Below are 7,159 nucleotides of genomic sequence, written 5' to 3' on the forward strand. Positions count from 1 at the left end.
GATGCTGGGACCACAAAGAGATGGCGGGAGAGGCCGACCTGGGATGCTGGGACCACAAAGAGATGGCGGGATAGGCTGACCTGAGATGCTGGGACCACAAAGAGATGGCGGGAGAGCCATCTCTTTGTGGTCTGCCTCTGACCCGCGCTGCTGGGTCAGAGGCAGAGGCTGCAAGCCAGGGGCAACCTTGAGAACCTGGAAGCATGGAGGTGGCCGCGTGGCTTCTCTCCTGGAGCCTCCACGAAAGGGGCAGAGGTGGCTCCAGGGAGAGCACACGGGGCACCTGCACCCCAAGAGAAAGGAAGATGCTTTTAAAGCTCCAACTGGCTGAATTCAGAGGGAAATAGCATCACGGCCTGCAGAAAGTGGGGTCTCTCTTAGTAAATTTCGCATGTATTTACTGCACCGATGGAAACAAGACTTGTTGCCAATTATCATCCGCATTTGTGCTCCCAGCAGCGTTGGCAAAGTGCGTTAAGGTGCATTATGTTACCCGGGCCCAGAAGCAGACGTCAGTGCAGGTGCCGCTGTCACTGTTTAGAGATGGGACGGGTGCTGCGGCTCTGTGGGGTAGGCGGTTCTCGAGCTCACATGTGCTGCTGAGAAGGACGGCGATTTTCTCATTTTTTATGTCACCCCATCTCGGGGTTTGCAGGCAAACGTCAGCAGACTCACCCTCTCTTATGAAAAGCAAGGATCGTTTCAAGGCTGAACTCAGTGCACTCTCCAGGTCTTAGAAGTGATGAAAATGTAAGTCCCTGAACTGCCTCACTTGGCGCTGAGTGACAACCCAGGAAAGCCCTCCCTGCAGGGAAACTTCGGGAGAACACGCGGGGAGACAGCAGCCCCTCCTCTCGTGGGCAGGCGGCTGGCTGAGCCCCCAGGCCCATGCCTGGACATCTTCTCCCTCCAAGTACAAAGACGCCCCTGGGCCTGCCCCAGCCCCTTCACCTGCCGCCGATTAGGGGGACCAGCATCCAGCCCGGGCCTTGTGCAGCGCCGCCCGCCACCCTCCTGCATTAGCGCACTCCTAATTGATTAAGTGGATGATTGATTATTGGACCTGTGCGGTCTGCTTTCCAGACCCGTTGGCTGGGAACAGAAAGCCACGCTGAGCCCTCGGATGCAGCAGGCGCCCCCTGCCCTGGCCGCTCCAGGCTGCAGAGCCTAGGTGATTGGGGCCAGGCTGCCCACCCCGCCTGCCCCAGCAAGTGCATTGGTCGTGCCCTCGTGGTTTCTGCTCTTTGCATGTCAGGTCCCGGCAGGAGGCTGCAGTCAGACACTGCTCAGCATCCAGCAAGGGGCGGCCCAGATCCCATCTTCCACAGACCCACTCTGAGCGCCTCAGTCCCTCAGACCCGCCGGAGCCAACTCTGCCCCGGCACAGCTCCATGCCCCAGGCTCCTTCTTGCTACTGTAAGAGACCACCACAGGTCACGTGGGCCAGGCCCGGCACTGCTTCTCGGATGAGGCTCAAGGGGCCCTCACCCAGCACCATGGGCCCACCCTTATCTGGGAATCAGGCCTGGCCTGGAGTGATCATGAGGCCACACGACATGGGCGTGTCAGTCTCACCAATGTGTGTTTTCACAGGCACGACGGAGTCTGTTTTCTACGGGTGGGGCAGGGGTGTGCATATCCCTCTTAATACCAGCACGGGTAAGGCCAGGGGGTGGCAGAACGTAGAGAGAACCCGGGCACTGAGACACCAGTGCCACCCCCCACTGTCCACGAAGCCTGAGTTTCAGGCTGCACCGGCAGGACTTTTATTCATCACCCTGCACGCCGCCATCCATCTCCTAGGCCAGCGTGATTCCTCTGAGTGCAGCTGGGTCTCCTCCCAGTAGGTCTGGTGACTCCAGCAGCATGGGTGCTGGGAACAGGACCAGCCTCGAAGGCGGACAGCGTGGATGCCTGAGGGCAGACCCTGGGCCACTCTCTCCCGGGGTCTCCGTTCCTGCCTCCAGAGAGCTGGGAATGCCCCTTCTGGGACACCTGTTGGCAAGAAACCAGTTCAGTGGTCTCACTTCCAGAAAGGAGTCTGTGTTTTGACAGAAGTTTTCTGGCAACAGAACTCAGCCAAGAGGATGTCTGTGGGCGGCCCTTCCAGGGGCGCGGCCAGGCTCGTGGGGGGCCCTTCCAGGGGCGTGGGCAAATAGGTGTCCTTTCCAGGGCTGTGGGCAAATTGGTGGCCCTTCCAGGTATGTGGGCAGGTGGGCCACCCTTGGGGGGCATGGGCAGGTGAGTGGTCCTCCGGGGCCGTAGCTCAGGCAGGCCGGTGGCCTTTCCAAGGACATGGCGCCGGCAGGTGGAATCTGTTGTCTAGGCAGGTAGACCTGGGCACTCCCAGGCCTGCTCCTGTGTGGAGGCCGCCCTGGACAGGCCTCTCAGAGCCCATCTCACAGTGAAAGCTTGAACTTCCTGAAAGAGGCAGCTCTTCTCAGGACAGGCCACGACTCCTGCAGGCTGGGCTGTGGGGCTCCCAGATAACCCATGGCCTGCTGAGCCGCCGCCAGGAAACGGGGGCAGGGCGCCTGCCTGGCCTCGCTCCCTCCCCGCCGGGGGGTCTTCATTAGCCCCCCGTGGAGCACAACCAGCCAGCAGGCCTGACCCCTGACTCCCGCTCATTCTTCCACAGATTAATTCCCCAAATTGACAAATTAAGGGGCGCGGTGTGCCCAGGGTCACAGTCACACTGGGTTCTGGTCAGCATCAACCTGGCTTTAAACAGGGTTTGGACTGAGGGGAGGAGGAGCGCAAACAGACCCCACGCTCGAAGGGGAGGCAGAGGCAGGGTATTCTCAGAACTCAAGGGACAAAACACAGCAGGCCAGGCTGCGCTGCAGTGACGCCGAAAGCACCCTGCCCGGCGTGGCTGTGGGTCCCTGCACGTGCCAGAGGCCTCCTGGGAGAAACCTGACAGGTACAAACCTTGGGCTTAGGACTAGGGTGCTATTGCCCGGGATAAGACTTTGTATTTGTATAATATTTTGCAAAAATCTATCATTTGATCCCCACAACCTGTAACATAGTGAGGATGGCAGAAACCAGCATCTCCACTTGTTTTTATTTTAGAGAGTCTCACTCTATCAAGCAGGCTGGAGTGCAGTGGCACAATCTCAGCTTGCTGCAACCTCCACTTCCAGGGTTCAAGTTATTCTCCTGCCTCAGCCTCCCGGGTAGCTGGGACTACAGGCGCAAGCCACCATGCCTGGCTAAATTTTTGTATTTTTAGTAAAGACAGGGTTTCATCATGTTAGCCAGGATGGTCTCGATCTCCTGACCTCATGATCTGCCCGCCTCACCATCTCCACTTTCAAATGGGGAGGTAAAGTGACTTGTTTGAGGGCACAGCCAGTTCCAGGGGGACAAAGTTTCCTTCTGACCTCACCCCTGAGCTCATTCCTTTACCCCACCCTGCACATCAGAAGATGCTGCAGTCCCCAAGGCTTGCCACATACCAGGGTGTTGGTGACAGAAAGAAAGATGTACAAATTTGGCAAGAATAGCCAATCCATTAAACACTTCTTACTGAGTGCCTTCTGTGTGCAAAGGACTGCGTCCACCAGCGTCCGAGGGATCCGAAAGTCCCAGATGTGGCCCCACCCCCAGGGCTCAGCACGAGGAGGAAGACAGGCACAGACAGCCCCTGGGGAATGCCAGGAGGGACCCCCACTCGGAACCCCACAGCAGGAGCTCAAGAATGCCCTCTGGGGCAGGGTGGCTGGAGGCCCCTGCAGTGAAGCCCACGGCACTGGCTGATATTGATCCCACTCGCCCATCTTGGCCTGTGGCTCCCGTCCCCTCCCTGCTCTGCCAGAGGGTCCAACACCCGCAACCGTCTGTCACCCTCTGGGTGAGGCAGGAGAGCACCAGCCCTGAGTCCTATTTGTCCCATTTGTCCAGTGGAGCAGCCACCGACCCTGACCTGGGCCACGCGCTGGGCCCCTCCTGGCAGCCCGGTCTGCTCCCCAAGGCCCCAGCTTAGTCTGGGATGCGGCCCTGGACACCGGGCTTTACGCAGCTCTGAAGTGATCCCAGATTCCTGCCCAGGTCAAGCTCAGCACTCGGCAACCACAGGCACCCAACAACGGGCAGCAGCTCCAGAGCACGGAGAACTCATGGAGCAGACATCAAGTGCTCCAGGTACATCAGCAATTCAAGATCATCCCCACGGCAGCCCTCCTTCCTCGGAAGGATTTTTTCCCACTCTCCTCAGATGAAGACACGGAGGCCTGAGAGCTGGGGGCCGCCTGGGGCCGCACAGCCGGTCAGAGGCCAACACCGGGCGGAGCCAGGTCACACTCTCCCTGCAGGATTCACAGTCTCCCCAAAGTAACCACAACGAGGGACTCTCCTGTCACCAAATTTCCTTTCAGTCACTTCTGCTTGTACTAATTCTGGCCCAACCGTTCATTATATTTTCACAATTCTTATCTTGGTGTGTATTTTTTGACCCTAAAAATCCTAACTTCATTCCATCAATATTTTGTACATACAGAGTTCTAGCACAGTAAGTCATAAAATGTGCCTCTCCTGGCAACACAAAAATGTCTTCATGTTGCTTTTGAGCCCACCGATTGATGCTGCTGCCTGGATATCCACTTGCGAGGCGTTCCGGAGCCTCGGAACGTGAACTCGCAAACGCTCAGGCACCAGCTGTCTTAAGCCTAAATCTGCTCTCCGCCAAAAGGGTGGCATTAGATGGCGTCTCATTTTACATATTTTCATTTTTATAACCACATTCCTAGGGTTTGAAGCTACTGTAGGTGGTTGAAGAAAGGAGTGGGGAAGAGCCAGTATTGAGGAAGGGCTGATTTACAGGGGCAGGAGCCTGCAGTCACCTCAGCAGAGCCTGTAGATATGAGGCAGAAAAGCAAGGGACAGCGCTGTGGGGCGACTCTGACTCCTGAAGCATGTGCACACATGTACACACACAGACACACACGTGTACAAACACGTACACACACGTACACACACGTATACACACAGACACACACATACACAGACACACACGTACACATACACACACGTACACACATGTACACACACGTACACACACAGACACACGTACATGCACATACACAGACACACACATACACACACAGATACACACAGACACACACGTACACACACACACACACAGAGACACACACACACACACATAGACACATGCAAACATACCAGCGCTGTGGGGGCGGCTCTGACTCCTGAAGCGTGTGCATGCACACACACACAGACACACACGTACACACACACATAGACACACAGGTACACACAGACACACATGTGTACCAGTGCTGTGGGGGCAGCTCTGACTCCTGAAGTGCATATACACATACACACACACGTACAGACGCACACACATACACACACACAGACACGCACTGACACAGACACACGTACCAGCACTGTGGGGGTGGCTCTGACTCCTGAAGCGTGTGCATGCACACACACACGTATAGACACACACACGTACAGACACACACGTACACACACACATACACACGCACTGACACACACACAGACACACGTACCAGCACTATGGGGGTGGCCTCTGACTCCTGAAGCATGTGTGCACACACGTACACATGTGCGGGCATATGCACGTGGACGTATGTGTGTACACACACAGCACACACACATGCATGCTAAAGTACCTGTTTCCCTGAGATAGGGCCACACTCAGCACAGAGCTCACCAAGGGGCCCCTCCCAGAGATGTGCTCCCCCCACCATGTGACCCCAGAACGGCCAGGCGTGCAGGGTACTCACAGCTCACGTATGCTGGCTGTGCCAATCACATGTGCTTCATCTCCGTGGCTTCTGTGACCATCATCCCACACTGTGGTGGGCGGAGCGGTGCCCCAACCATGGTCCATCCTAGACTCCAGCATTGGGGAATGTGTCATGCTACATGGAAAACAGAATTCAGGCTCCAGATGAAATGAAGGCGGCGCCTGAGCTGGGGAGATTGTGCCGGGCCTGGGGTGCCACTGGGTCCTTGGAAGTGGAAGAGCAAACAGGCAGGAGTCGGGGGCACGTGCGTGAGCCCCATGGCCGGCCCTGCAGGTGGAGGAGGCAGCCTCACACCACGGAGCGCAGCCTCCTCTGGAGGCTGGAAGAGGCCTGGGGCTGGGGGAGGATTCGCCCTGGGGCCCCCAGAAGGAACCAGCCCTAGAACAGCTTGATTTTTAGCCCAGTGGGACGCCTTTCAGACTTCCAGCCACAGAGCTGTGGAATAATAAATTTGTGTTGCTTTAGGCCACCAAGTGTGTGACAGTTTATTACAGCGGCAACAGGAAATCAGTCCCCACTCCAAGGAGAAGTTCAGACTTTGATAAATCGTAAAGGAGGGTCTGTAAATCAGAGGTGAAAACGAACGCGCTTCCAGGAGTGACTCCCCAGGGTGCCCTTTTCCGGGGCCATCGCAGCAGTGACCTAGCATGAGGTCCAGCCAGAGCCAGTGGAAGGGACCCAGCGGAAGGGACCGCACGGCCACCGGGTTAGGCTCGATCCAGGGCTCCCTGGCCCCCTTCCAGCTACAGACTCCTGGGACTTCACAGGAACCCGCTGGCCACCGCCTGCTCCTGCCTGGACGCTGGAGTTGGGAGTCAGGGCTGCTGTGTGCTCGGCCAGACCCGCCGCCTCACCCCATGAGAGTGGCCTCCTCCCAGGCCCAGCCACCCTGTGCCCGCCCCAGCCGTGGTCGCCGCCCTCCCCGCAGGCCTGGCTCTCTCTGGGGATGGCGTGTGTTTCGGGGTGGGGTCATGCAGCCCCTCCAACCTCTCACACAGATCACCCGCCTGTGCTCTCCCAGCGTGGCCGCCAGCCCGTCCGTCCCTCACACAGATCACCCAGCCCAGTGCTCTCCCCCAACAGGACTGTGCGGCCCGTCCATTCCTCACACAGATCACCTGCCTGTGCTCTCCCAGCGTGGCCGCCAGCCCCTCCGTCCCTCACACAGATCACCCGCCTGTGCTCTCTCCTCACAGGCCCGCGCGGCCGGTCCATTCCTCACACAGATCACCTGCCTGTGCTCTCTCCTCACAGGCCGCGCGGCCTCTCAGCCCCTCACACAGGTCACCCAGCACAGTGTTCTCTCCTCACAGGCCCGCGCGGCCCGTCCGTCCCTCACACAGATGAGCGCCCCCTCCGCA

Source organism: Piliocolobus tephrosceles, chromosome 5 (genome assembly GCF_002776525.5).
Source record: "Piliocolobus tephrosceles isolate RC106 chromosome 5, ASM277652v3, whole genome shotgun sequence".
NCBI lineage: Eukaryota > Metazoa > Chordata > Mammalia > Primates > Cercopithecidae > Piliocolobus > Piliocolobus tephrosceles.